This window comes from Macaca thibetana, chromosome 7 (assembly GCF_024542745.1).
Source record: "Macaca thibetana thibetana isolate TM-01 chromosome 7, ASM2454274v1, whole genome shotgun sequence".
NCBI classification, from domain to species: Eukaryota; Metazoa; Chordata; class Mammalia; order Primates; family Cercopithecidae; genus Macaca; species Macaca thibetana.
In genome coordinates this window covers 103727996-103742831 of record NC_065584.1, presented here as the reverse complement: position 1 = coordinate 103742831, position 14836 = coordinate 103727996, and the positions used below count along the sequence as shown (strand labels likewise).

The window sequence follows — 14836 nt, the reverse complement described above, 5'->3', positions numbered from 1 at the left end:
GTAGATCTATCGCTTAATAAATGAGAAGAATGAATATAATGAACTATCAATTCTTGTCATATTAATCTATAAGTTAAATGTTAATTCAATAAAAATGTTGAAAGGTTTTTTTCTTAGAATTTAAGAGCTTAACTCTAAAATTCATATGGAGTACTAAAAATCCTAGTACAATCAATATAATTCTAAACAAAAACATATTTGAGGCCAGGCACGGTGGCTCATACCTGTAATCCCTGCACTTTGAGAAGCCAAGGCAGAAGGATCACTTGTGGCCAGGAGTTCAAGACCAGCCTGAGCCACATGGCAAAACCCTTATAACTGAAAAATAAACATAAAAAAGTTGCCGAATGTGTGTCATACACCTGTAGTCCCAGCTACTTGGGAAGCTGAGACAGGAGAATTGTCGGAGCCAAATAATTGGAGGCTGCAGTAAACTATGGTTGTGCCACTGCACTCTAGCCTGGGTGACAGAGCAAGATCTTGTTTCTTAAAAACAAAACAAAACAAAACAAAACAAAAAAATACTAATTGTGGTAGAGTAGGACTCTCCTTTGCATTGTATTAATGGAATATTCAGCAATTTCCCTGGCCTCTGCCTCTACAGGTGTGATGATCGAAATGTCTCCAGACATTGCCAAATGCCCTCTGGAGGTAAAATCTCCTCCAGTGAGAACCACAGAGTTAAATTAATTAAAACCATGTGATTTTAGCATAGGTATAGCAAGAAAAATAATTATAAAGAAAAAGAAACATGAATCAGACCTACGTTCATACAAATTTGGCATACATGCAATGTAGTAAATTTAACAGGAAAAAGTTTAGTAGAAGGTTCTGCAACAATTAGCTGTTTATAGAAAACGATTAATGAAATAGATTTCTGTGCTATACACATAAATAAATCTATTGATTAAAAAACTAAATGTAAAGACCCAGTTGAAAAGCTAAAGTAGTATATAATTTTTATCAGCACTTTCTATAAATCGATCCTTAGAAAAGCTTCACAAATGTATTCAAAGAGATAGTTCAGAAAATATTCATTTTGGCACAGATTGTAATAGCAAAAGCATGAAAACAATTTTACTATCCATTATTAAGATAAACAAACTTTATGTTTAATTCAATGGAATACTATGTGTCTGTTAAAATGAATTAGCTAGATTTAAAAATATCAATATGAATAAGCCTCAAAAATATAATACCACAGGAAGGAAACAAATTGCAAAGTATACATACAGTAAGGTACCATATATTTAAAATGTTAAAACACTCAAAAACAATAATATATACTGTTTATAGTTGCCTATAAATGAAGTAAGTACACAGAAAATATTCCCTTCCTGGGAATGGAGGGACAGAAAAGAATGACATGAGATTTCAATTACAGATGTACCTAAGTCTGTAATAAGAACAAACAAGAGTTCTTAAGCTAATGTAGCAATAGTTTAGTATTTATTAATCTTTGTTCATCAAACATAACAATCTTCTTTTTGCTCTCTATTTTTATATGTGGAAGTGTGTTCATAAAAATGGTATTATGCTTGTCTGATTAAAGATATTTTAATATTTAGTAATAAAATTAAGTCTACTTATACAAACACAATAAAATGAGTAGTTCATCGTCCAGTTCTGTACGTAAGAACCCAAATGCATGCCTTACATTTCCATGCTTCTCCTACAAAATGTCCCTGCACGGAGATCGGTGTTCTCTGGTTTGACCAGAAGTGGTTTCACGTTTCTAATATGGACTGACTTGCAATATGCACTTTCCATTTTCTATTTTTTACTTTTAAGAGTGTTTGCTTATGATATCATCATTACAACACACACAAACACTCAAAGTCTTATTTCTTTTCTTCATTTTGTTATTTGTCAGCAGGGATGAATTAAAATCTAAGCTTCCTATTTCAGATAACTGGTAAATCAACTCTGTTTTTCTTTCCTGTTTATTAATGAGCTTCTCTCTCCTTTTCTCTCCTTTCTTACTCTTTCCTTCTTTTTCTCTCCTCAACACATTCATCTCTGTGCTCATTTGCTTGAATGCCCTTTCACCAGCTTATCTTTTTCTTCCAAAGCCAAAATAATGATGCACATTATTCTTATCTGAGTTTCTCTCCACTTCCCTATTTCCAGGTCAGATTTAGCTTAACAAGTGAATCATTGATTGGATGTTTACACAGCCACATTGGATCATTATTGTTCTGTTCATTTGTCTTGTTCAGGGGAAATGGGATTAGCTCTTCTTCAATTGTGTCATCTCTAAAGATGCCCACCAACTCTTTTAAGGTTTGGGGGAAATGTACAGTGCATAATATTTCAAAATATTTTTAAAATAATTCAACTGAAGGCCTTTTGCTTCTTTAACATTTCTATGTTGACTTGAAAACAAAAGAAAACATAATAAAAATTACAGGGTACTATTTATCTTGCTTTCCACAAAGTCTGACTCAACACTTTTGTAGTCATTAAAAAGATGCAGACACAGGATTGGAGTTCATAGTTGAGGGTTCTTAGTTTTTATTCTATTAGAAAGCCACTTCTAGATCTCATACCCATTCAAGCTCTTATCACTCTATTTTATAGCTTCTCTTTCCTTGTACAACTTATGCTCATATCTATAAACTACAGGTAATTGCATATTATTAAGAAATATAAATTATGTGGTTGAAATGAGCCAAATCCACCACTCTTGTTTTATTTTCATAGGATAAGGATCAGATTCTAGTAGAGCTTGACACAAGAGAAATTCATTATCAAAAAGTCCAAACATTAGTGTTGTCAAAGATGTGAAGAAAACAGGACCCTTATATATTTGGTGAGGATGTAAATTAGTACAGCTACTATGGATAAAAGTATAGAGGTTCCACAAAAAATTAAAAATAGAACTACAAAATCATTCAGAAATCCTAATACTGGCTATATATCCCCCCCCCAAAAAAAGAAGGAAAATGACCATCCCCAAGAGATATCTGCACCCCCATGTACATTGCAGCATTATTCAAAATAGCCAAGATATGAAAACAATCTAAGGGTCTATCAATGGACACTTAGCCATTACTCAGCCATAAAAAAGGAATCCTACCATGTGTGAAAACATGGATGAACCTGAACAACATTATGCTAAGTGAAATAAGCCAGACAGAAAAGCACTGCATAATCTCACGTGTATGTAGAACCTAAATCAGTCAAACTCATAGGAACATGGAATAGAATGGTTGTTGCCAGGTGCTGGAGGTTGGGGGAGATGAGGAGTGGTTGGTTAAGGGGTCCAAACTTCAGTTATAAGATGACTAAGTTCCAGAGACTTAACGTAAAACATGATGACCAGAGTTAATAATACTCTATTGTACACTTGAAATTTGCTAAAAAAGTAGATTTCAAGTGTCCTTACCCCCACACTCCCATAGACAAATGGTAACTATGTGAGGTAATAGACATGTTAATTAGCTTGATGTGGTAATCATTTCACAACACGTATGTGTTATCAAATCATCATGCTTACATATTTATAATTTTTGTCACTAATATTTAATAAAGCTTAAAAAAAGGAGTCATTGCTGCAACCCCTCTTGGGAGTACTTATAAATCTACCCAGGCTTTAGGAAAGAAAAAAAAAAAAAGCCAATGAGGGTCCACTCTGCAGCTCTACTGTAGGATTTCTGAAAAATTGGTCAGTATAATGACAACCCTACCACTGTGGAGACTAAGTGCTATGCCAAACTTGTATCGACTTCAGAGGGGAGGGCACCAGATTCAAGAATATGAAGAAGAGACCCAGAGCCAGCAAACGAGACCTGGGACTGCACTGATGCTTACAAGCCGGGGAGAGGGTCCAGTGGCAGTCGGCTGGACAGGAGAACTGCCACCACTTAGAAATGCATGCAATTTATACAGTACTTTTACTTAGAACCCTTTCCCTGACCACCTCCATTTGGCAATATTCATTCAACCCAAAACTCAGGACCTCGATCCTCTGTATCTCCCATGTTCTGTGGGTCAGGCCGGGGTCTCAGATGTTTTTCATAGACAGGAACGAATCTCTAGTTTAGCCACTCCTGGATTCCCTAGCTCAGAACATACATTCAGGTTCATCTGCCATATGGGCCATTCTTAGGGTATTCCTTATTGCCTCTCAGGTGCATTTACCATCACCTAAGATAATCTTGATTCAGCATTCCTGAAGAGGGCAGTGAAGTCAGTAGAACAGCCAGGATTACTAAATAGAAGGGCCCGAAACTGACTTTATAGAGTAATGTCCGAAAAGCCTGGATGTGAGGATAAATAATCATTTCTCCCCACAAAACACTAAACAAATCTCTTGTGATGTATTGGCGGGTTCTTATTTGCAGTCATATGATGTTACTATTTTCTATTACAAATTGCAAATTCAATTCTCAAATTCAATTATCCTGGAGACAGCCAACCAATAAGTTTAGCAGTGTTTGAAAAGAAAGACAAGTTGCACTCGGGTTTATAAATACACATGTAGACACAAAAGTTTTCAATGTAAGCCTTAGCAAAGTTGAAATGGACAGTTTCTAGATTCAGATTGGGCCAGAAGTGGGGGAGAGGATTTTTGGTGGAGAGACATAAGAGACTCCTGGGTTTGTGTGTTTTCTGGAATAGCATTTCCAAATGATTCTCCAGGAAGGACAAAATTTTTATTACCATTCACAAGGCATTAATGTGTCTAAGATTCCAAAAATTCTTAAAGAAACATCTTTTTAAAATCATATGTCTTTAGAAGAAAAAAATCTTTTTACTTTGTTTACTATCATGCCACATATTCATTTCACCACAAAACACTTTTTAAAATAATTCTTGTTAATAATACTTCTTGGAACTTTTGCTTCATAAAGCTCTCCTAGGGAGACGATGATGCAGAGTAAATAAATTTCAGGTTATGCAGGACATACCATTGAATATAAGACTTACACCATAAGATATTTTCTTTCCATGAAAAGCCAAAAACATTTATAAAACATATTTTGAGGCAGGTCTATTTAGGACCTTGCTATTCAAAATATGGCTCTTGGAAAAGGAAGGTTAGCATCACTGTGGATCTTGTTAGAAATGTGGAAACTCTGGTCCCACCACAGAGCTATTGAATGAGAATCTTGCATTATCTGCAACATCCCCGGGTGATTCCTGTGCACAAAAAGTTTGAGAAAGTCTATTGTAGAAGACTCATACTTCTAAAGTATATGAATTTCACACAGTTCTGCATGTAAATTAGAAAACACAAACTAGAAACATATAATTAAGGTTAATTGCACTTATCTCTTAAAACATGAGGATTAAAACATGAACATTAACTAATTGCAAAGCATAAACAATGATATTAAAATATCACGTAAGCCTTGAATAAATGACCAGTTTGAATTCATATATATCAGCTTCAGACCTGGATCCAAATAACTGGATACGCATATATTAGGAAATAAGGAGAATGACAAAAGCCATGGACATCCTGGCATAAAACCACAACTCTCGCTTGATTAACACACAATAATTTGCTACTGAGTAGAGAAACACATTTAATGGCATGCATGCACCACAGCTACACTGACACGTAGTATACAGAATCCTCAATTTACTCACACTCTTCTAATAGTGCCAAATGTCAAGTTTAGAAATATTGTAATAGTTTGAAAATATCTATTTAACATTCATTTATCACTGGTTAATTATATCATTTCACAAATGCTTTCTTTGGATTAGTGCTGTCCTCAGATCAGTTAGACATGAAACTTTCCAATCAAAGGGCACATCATCTAGTATATTGGATGGATTATAAACAATCTACCATATTGAAAGCACACATATTACAAAGTTATAGCAAGAAGTTTCACAAGTAGGAAACATACATGACAAATATTGGGTGCCAGAATATGATTAGGGATCTGGAAAAACCTCCACCTCATTATTTATCTGTGTATCCTCACATCACATCACTCAGAGTTAGTGTAGTCTGTAGGTTAGAGGGTGGAGTAAGAGACTCCCTCTCTTCCAAAGTCTCTGTGTCAGTCCTTTTTGAGTTACTGCCTTTCTCATTGAACCACTGTTCAATGATTTTTCTGAACAATGGTCCTCTGAAGGCAGTAGCTTCCTAGTGGACGAGTGTCTGATTTTTCCCAGCACTACCTAGTACAGAGCTGGGCTCAGAGTTCATACTTGTAAAGCCAGATATAAGAGATCTTGAAGAAAGAATTATGAGTGATTCAAGGGTAATACATTGGCATAATTTAAGAATAGAAAGCCAGCTCTGCAAGCAATCAGACTAATGGAAGATCTGAGCCAGGAAAGTGTGTGTGTGTGTGTGTGTGTGTGTGTGTGTGTGTGTGTGTGTGTGTGTGTGTCTTCAAACAATTTGGAAGACTCAGTGTTATTATACTAATTTTACAGTTGAGGAAAGTTATACCCAGAGAGGTTCAATTCACAGCTAGTCAGTGCTGGAATTAGGAATCAAACCTGGCTCTGCCTGACTGTAAAACTAGGACTCTTCAATCACTCTCTTCCAGGGTTTCATAACCTCAGCACTACTGGCATTTAATGCAGAATAATTCTTTGTTGTGGATGGTCATGCTATGTATTATAGGATAATTCTTTGTTGCAGAGGGTCATGCTATGTATTGTAGGATAATTCTTTGTTGTGGAGGGTTATGCTATATATTGTATAATGTTTAGAAGCATCTCTGATTGCTACCCACTAGATGTCAGAAACACATCTACCCCACCCCTACCACCACTGTGATAACAAAAAATGTGTCCAAATATAGCCAAATATCTCCTGGGAGAAAAATCATCCCTGATTGGAAACCACTGTTCTATTAATAATAGGTCTGTAGGATCCTTAAGGTGAGCATGTTACAGTAAATCACCTCCAGAACATGAACCACTGACACAACCTTATTAATGTAGATGGCATAGTGGGCTTGCCTGTAGTCACTTCTACTTCTAAAAGAAATAGAAATCTTTTAAAAAAAAAAATACTTCAAGTTCTGGGATACATGTGCAGAACATGCAGGTTTGTTATGTAGATATACACATGCAATGGTGTTTTGCTGCACCCATCAACCGGTCATCTACATTAGGTATTTCTCCTAGTGCTATCCCTCCCCGAGCCCCCCACCCCCTGACAGGCCCCGGTGTGTGATGTTGCCCTCTCTGTGTCCATGTGTGCTCACTGTTCAACTCCCACTTATGAGTGACAACATGCAGGTTTTGGTTTTCTGTTCCTGTGACAGTTTGCTGAGAATGATGACTTCCAGCTTCATCCATGTACCTCATCCATAAGTTCATCCTTTTTTATGGCTGCATAGTATTCCATGGTGTATATGTGACACATTTTCTTTATCCAGTCTATCACTGATGGACATTTGTGTTGTTTCCAAGTTTTTGCTATTGTGAACAGTGCTACAACAAACATACATGTGCATGTGTTTTTATAGTAGAATGATTTTTAATCCTTTGGGTATATACCCAGTAATAGGATTGCTGGGTCAAATGGTATTTCCAGTTCTAGATCCTTGAGGAATCACTACACTGTCTTCCACAATGGTTGAACTAGTTTACAGTCCCACCAACAGTGTAAAAGTGTTTCTATTTCTCCACATACTCTCCAGCATCTGCTGTTTCCTGACTTTTTAATGATCGCCATTCTAATTGGTGTGAAATGGTATCTCACTGTGGTTTTGGTTTGCATTTCTCTAATGACCAGTGATGATGAGCCTTTTTTTCATATGTTTGTTGGCCGTATAAATGTCTTCTTTTGAGAAGTATCTGTTCATATCTTTTGCCCACTTTTTGATGGGTTTTTTTCTTGTAAATTTGTTTAAGTCCTTTATAGATTATGGATATTAGCCTTTTGTTAGATGGAAAGATTGCAAAAATTTTCTCCTATTCTGTAGGTTGCCTGTTCACTCTGATGATAGTTTCTTTCCATCGGTGATAGACTGGATAAAGAAAATGTGGCACATATACACTGTGGAATACTATGCAGCCATAAAAAAGGATGAGTTCATGTCCTTTGCAGGGACATGGATGAAGCTGGAAAACCATCATTCTCAGCAAACATAAGAACAGAAAACCGAACACCACATGTTGTCACTCGTAAGTGGGAGTTGAACAAAGAGAACACATGGACACAGGGAGGGAATATCACACACTGGGGCCTGTCAGGGTGTGGGTGGCTAGGGGAGGGTTAGCATTAGGAGAAATACCTAATGTAGATGATGGGTTGATGGGTGCAGCAAACCACCATGGCACGTGTATACCTATGTAACAAAACCTGTACATTCTGCACATGTACTCCAGAACTTAAAGTATAATAATAATAAAGAAGAAATAATGGACAGTTTTTCTTTGACAAATTGTTTTTGAGGTCACCGGCAATAAGTGAAGGCCTTTAATTTTGCCCATCTGGATCTTGTTTCACAAATATTACTGAAAATGCCATTTCAAAATAGCAATAAAGGGCTAAGATATCAGGGACTCTGTAGTATTTTATAATATAAAACAAAACAAAACAAAAATTTGAAAACAGCTCTAGCAGAGCTTAAGATCCAGTCTGAATTTAGGTGCAGGATTGAACCATTTCAAACAAAATATCAGATTCTCTTTTATTTTGCAGAATGGGGCTTGGTAATATTGCCCAACTTCGAAGGTGAGGAGAGTCTCTTCCTAAACATGCAGAAAGAGGGTCACCAAAAATCATTTGGGGTACTGGAAATGACATTGGATTTGGAGTCAGAAAGAAGGCCTAGATTACCTCCTCAAATGATTACCATCTCTTTGACCTTCCGGGGGCCAATAGTCTCTGAGTTTCATATTTGAGCCTCAGATTTGTATAATTGCATTAATAGTCTGTATCTCGTAGAGCTAACGTAATGATTAGATGGAATTTTCGATGGAAAAAGAAAGACTTCTAAGGACAAATATTGCTTCAAACATTAAGCTTTGATTGCTCCAAAACTTACATGTAATTGCTTACATTGCATTTTGCAATGGATAGAAATGACCAATGGGATTATCCCATAGGAAAATAACACAATGCTCTCTCAAAATTTTCTATCAAATTAAGATTCTTGGAAGCAAAATAATCTTAGGCCCCATGCCTACACAATGTAACTAAATTTAGTCTGATTTTCATCTAACCCTGGCATAAAAATGAGAGAAAGCAGACTCAATTAACTCTCCAGCCACCTCCTTTATCCCACACCATGATAATGGATTAAATATCTCTGTGCCTTAGTCTCTTCAGGCTACTATAACAAAATGGCTTAGACTAAGTAATTTATATGCAAAAATGTTTATTGCTCACAGTTCTAGAGGCTGGGAAGTCCAAGATCAGGATGCCAGGAGATTCAGTGTCTGGTGAGGGCTTGTTACTCACAGATGGAGACTCCGTGTAGCTTTCTCACATGGTGGAAGAGGCAAGCAAGCTCCCTCAGGCCTCCTTTATAAAGGCACTAATTCCATTCATGAGGCAGAGCCCTTATGACCTAGTCACCACACAAAGGCCCCACCTTTTAATACCATCACTTTAGGGTTAGAGTTCAACAAATAAATTTTGAGGAGAAACATTCAAATCATAGTATTCTGCCCTGGCCTCCCAAAATGTATGTCCTTCTCATATGCAAACTATATGAATTCCATCCCAATAGCATCAAAAGTATTCACTTGTTCTAGCATCTACTCAAAATTTAAAGTCCAAAGTCTCATCTAAATCAGGTGTGGGTAAGACTCAAGGTACAACCCATTCTGAGAGCAAATTCTGCTGCAGCTGTGGGCCTGTGAAACCAAACAAGTTATGTGCTTTCCACAACACATTGCACAAACATTCAGACCTCAGCACTGGCCTAACTTAACTCAAAAAACAGACATGTTTTCCCTCCAACCTGAGTTGTTGCAAGATACTACCTGCTCTCCTTTAGAAACTAGTAATCAGGGGATACAAGGAAACGAAGTGTAGGAAGTGAAAAACCTTAACTCTCTGCCATGTCCCAGACCACAGTCAGTGAGGATACATGCATATGTATGTGCATATTCACCTTCATGTATGCCCATAGGCAAGTATATTCATCAGTCTGCATGTGGGTGTTTCTGCACAAGCATATGTATGCATGTGACTATTTGCATGGGAATGTGTATGTGGGCATATGTGCATTTTAGTTTGTGTATTCATGTGTTGGTATATGTGGGTGTGGATATAAGGATAAATGTACATGTATATCTGCAGATATTTGTTAGTTGGTTGAATATGCACAGATTTCTGAATATGTCATCAGGGTGGAAGTGGGAAAAAGGAGAAAATGGATATAGAATGAAATTCTCTCTCATTGAACCTACAGTGGGAATTTAAGGAAACAGCATGCTATTAACCAAATCAGGAGCTGGTCTACAGTCACCTCACTGAGGAATGTGGGAAGAACACATTTGAAATTAATTTAAACATCAGCAAAAATAGAGTTATTTGGACTCTGGATTTCATGTTGAATTTTCTCCAGCTACATGGGGCTTCCTTATAACTATAAGGAAGTTGGGTGGTAGGTCACTTTATTGGGAAGCTGCTTTATGGGGAAGGGTTGTATCCAGAATAAGCAAAATAAGAGTAAAAGATAAAGGCATGGGGAACCCAAAAGTCTGCCCAATAACTCTAGTAGCTTATTCTGCCTTTCAATTGTGGAGGAAGTGGAGCCCAGACCAAGGCAGCATTGGAAATATTGGGTTAATCCTTTCCTTCTAGCTCTCAGAACAACCTCTGAATGAGATCCCAACATACTGGGAGGCAGGAAAAAGAAAGAAAGCCCAATTTCAATACAGGAATATTAATAATAGTAGCAAACACTTATATGGTACTTACTATGAGCAAGCACCATTCAAAGAGTTTTAAAAGTCATTATTGCTTATTGTTGTTATTTATGGATTGCCAATTGTATATGAGGCACTTCACTATGTGCATTAAAGATATGATTCCATTCACATTTATTTTCATAACAACTGATTGCAGTCTATATTAATCAGTCAGTTTTACTAAGGCAGAAACTCAGGCTCAACGACATTAAGCTATGTGCTCAAAGTCACAGCGGTGGAGCCATGATTTGAATGCAGGCCTATTACAAATTGTCTTTATTTTCAGAGTTTGTTTTCTAAACTACAATCATGGTACCTAGGTTTGATTTGATAATGCAAAAGCAATATGTGACAGCTAATTCTTCTCTTTATCCTAGCAAGGGAAAACATTACAAAGCAACTTACAAAATTCAGCATGTTTCTACCACATTCAGTTTCCATATGCATATCAGATGGAAGTCAGCTGAAACTTTCCCCTAGATATCTGAACTGCAGAACAGTGTACAACTGGCCCTCCATATCTATGCGTTCTCCATCTTCAGTTTCAACCAACTGAGGTTTTAAAATGTTTGGAAAAAACATAATAAAATAATATACAAACAAATTCAATATATTTAACCACTATTTGCATATCACTTCCACTGCATTAGGTATTATAAGTAATCTAGAGATAATTTAAAGTATACAGGAGAATGTGTGTAGATGATATGCAAATAGTACACCATTTTATATAAGAGACTTTTGCATTCGTGAATTTTGGCATCTGCAGGGGTTCTGGAACAAATCCTGCAAGGATATTGAGGGACGACTCTACTTCAGGACAGTTCCAACCAAATTAGAATTTCAAGTATCCGAGATGAGCATAGCTCACTTCACCTATTAGCTCTTCCTGTTTGCAGACTTGGGACAACTCTACTGTAATACTTGGATGTAGACGAAACCTAGAGATGCTAGGAATCTTCAAACATGAGAGAAGTATGTTTCTTATGCCCTTATGTGAGTATGTTTCCATTAAGAGCTGTATTTTGTGACATGTGGTGAGGCAATAATTGCCATCTACTATGTGTTTCCTTAGCACCATGGTCTAAACAACATACTATAGTAAGGGATGGCTTATTCATAAAGGTTACCAGTTGATATTAGTTCTAAATACTGCCTTGTTTATACTATTCCTACTAACCCAAGTATGTGGATATGGGGAGAGGGGACGTGCTTTTTAGTTAAATAGTCAAAAACACAAAACACTGAGCTCTATGAGAAAGATAAAAGAAAAAAGAGGAATGGTTGCTATTCTAGCATCTAGTATGTTACTAAGTAAAATATATGATTTCTTCTCTTATTTGCATAACTTAAATAACTTAGGTAATTTGGTATCTGGAAACATTGCAGCTCCCTCTCTTCATTCTTTGGCCAGTTGAATTAACTAATTGATATGGTTAGGGTTTGTGTCCCCACCCAGATCTCATCTTGAATTGTAATCCTCATAATCCCCATAATCCCCATGTGTCAAGTGAAAATGATTGAATCATGGAGGCAGTTTCTCCCATGATGTTCTCATAATAGTGAGTTCTCTGGAGATCTAACCGTTTTATAAGGGGTTCTTCCCACTTTGCTTGGCATTTCCCCTTCCTGCTGCCTTGTGAAGAAGGGATCTGCTTCTCCTTCACCTTCTGCCATGATTCTAAGTTTCCTGAGTCTTCCCCAGTCATACTGAACTGTGAGTCAATTAAACCTCTTTCCATTTACCCTGGATAAGACCGCAGAATCCATCTTAACACACTATGTCAGAAAGTCATGCCAAATAGATGATTATCACTCTGTGAGCCCTAGTTGCCAATTCTGTCATAGATTGTTGATCTGAGGAGAGAAGGAGAAAGAAGTTTCACAGATACAATATTTGGCATTCCTGAAATAGGACTTGCAATTTGCCCAACATACAACTAAGAGGTGAAATTCTAGTAGGTCTGAGGAAATGGTGGCACCTTTTGGTGCCATTCCAGACCAAGACATAGACTTCATCCAGGCTTGGATGATAAATGGTCTATTGCAGATAAAGATATGTATTTCAAACAAAGCATTTTTTTATTTACTGAAATTATTAAATTTATAACCTCTGATTTGAAAATAGGAATCTTATCCATTGCGCTTTTATCATATGGGCATTATTGTCAAGGCTATCTTTATATTACATTGATGCATCGAGCTTTTGGCCAGATACCATTAAATGTTTGACTTCTGAAACTCACTTGCATTTCTGATTTAATGATCACCACATATTTGCATATTTACTTGCTCTCCTTTCCTTATAGGGGGAGAATGTACTGATCATGCTAATGTGGCCATTCTGCTTTACAAAAGCTCTATTTCTCTCTTTCATTGTATGCTAATCTATTGCAAGTCTGATAATTTTCATTCCCTTAAAACTTAGTTTTTCACAATCTGACAAATAATTTTTCTGATTTTTTTTTCTGACAATGACAATCCAGAGTCTCAATAACCTTTGCCCAGAATCAACTTTCTTGAGTAATCATCTGTTTCTTTTATTATAATCTTGGTGTAAGCAGTATAGCTGGGTGGTTAAGAACAAATAATTTGGATCAGACAAACTGGATTTTTGCAACTTCTGGTTGTGTGACCTTTGGTGAATCTCAAAACCTCTTTAAGCCTCAGTTTTGGCATTTGTGTAAGAGTAGTATTGGTAGGTATTTGTGATACTGTAAGCTTGTTGTGAAGATTATATGAAATGATGAAAAGATATGGTCAGGGGTCCTGTTCATTAGCACTTGGTATCTATTAGTTGTTATTATTCCTTGTTTAAAATTCTACTGACATTAAATTGCTACATGAAGAGCATGGTGACATGTGAATAGTATCGTGTTCCTAATGATTTTATGCTCATGAGACCTAAACTTACTTTTGTGACTTAAAATTGCTACACCATCAACAGTTGAAGCTTCTTGATGGTGAGAAATCTATTTTATGTAGAATTACTTAAAAGGACATTTTAACTATAGCAGCAATTTCAACTGACTTCCTGTCATTTCCAAGTCACTCAGTGTCAGCCTACCTCTTCTTCAGGGAACGAATTCCTCCCAAGACTTCTCATGTCAGGTTGGCCTTGCATGATCAGAAAAAAATCACAGTTTGGCTGTCAATCATCCAAAAGCACATTTTCGGCACCTGAAAGGGCATAATGTTATGCTAACTACTGTACAAATTACGTTACACAGACATAGCCATAGTAATCTAGCAACTTCTACTCTCCAGGCAGAAGGAGAAAGGATCTTTGTGCTTAATAAAAAGTTACCACTTTTTATTAAGTGGTGCTGTGGTGAAAGGAGCATTCTTTTGTGCTAAGAGACCAGGCTTCCCCAGATTTGTCCTTCAGCAATGCATTTTACATTTCTGAATATGTTTCTTCATTGAAAAGCAGAATTATAAAATCTGCTTACCCTCAGCATTCTTAATCCTTTAAAAAGTTTGTAATGTGCCACGGATATATATATAAACTTTTCTGCAAAAAAAAAGATGAGAAGAAAGAGCAAAAGGAATAACAGCGAGTAAAAAAATAGTGATCAGAACAGAGAGGACGTGAGCAATACTAGCTAATTATGACTATCAGTTTTTGAATTTCCACTCTGGGCCAGATCAAAAACATAATCTGAAGCAAGTTAGTTGGGGATATGGTGGAATTTACTCTATGTTGGCTAGAGGTAACAACGTAGTGAATTGATGGCAGAGAAACCACACTTCTGGGTGATTATTTTGAAGCTCCTGAGTGGAGATACAAAGCTGAATAATGTTGCAGGGGGATTATTGGAGCTTTTTCTTGGTGTTAGGGACTTTAGGGAAGGGGCTAAGAGGTCTCTAAAAGAAGTGGTTTTGGAGGACTCCTGGTATTCATTTCTCATTAGCTCTGAGGTTCTGGAGATAGGACCAACTAATCCTTCCCCCAACTTGCTGGAGCGTTTTTGAGAGGAGCAAT

The 14836-nt window shown here is 36.8% G+C and overlaps 1 long non-coding RNA gene across 1 annotated transcript in view; it reads right to left on the bottom strand.

The window, feature by feature from the left end:
* Positions 1 to 13870: 13870 nt before the first annotated feature.
* Positions 13871 to 14836, bottom strand: part of LOC126959741 (uncharacterized) — a 58182-nt gene continuing 57216 nt past the window's right edge. The window contains exon 3 of the long non-coding RNA XR_007727644.1: positions 13871 to 14031. This is a non-coding gene — a long non-coding RNA (uncharacterized LOC126959741). The remainder of the gene's footprint in view (positions 14032 to 14836) is intronic.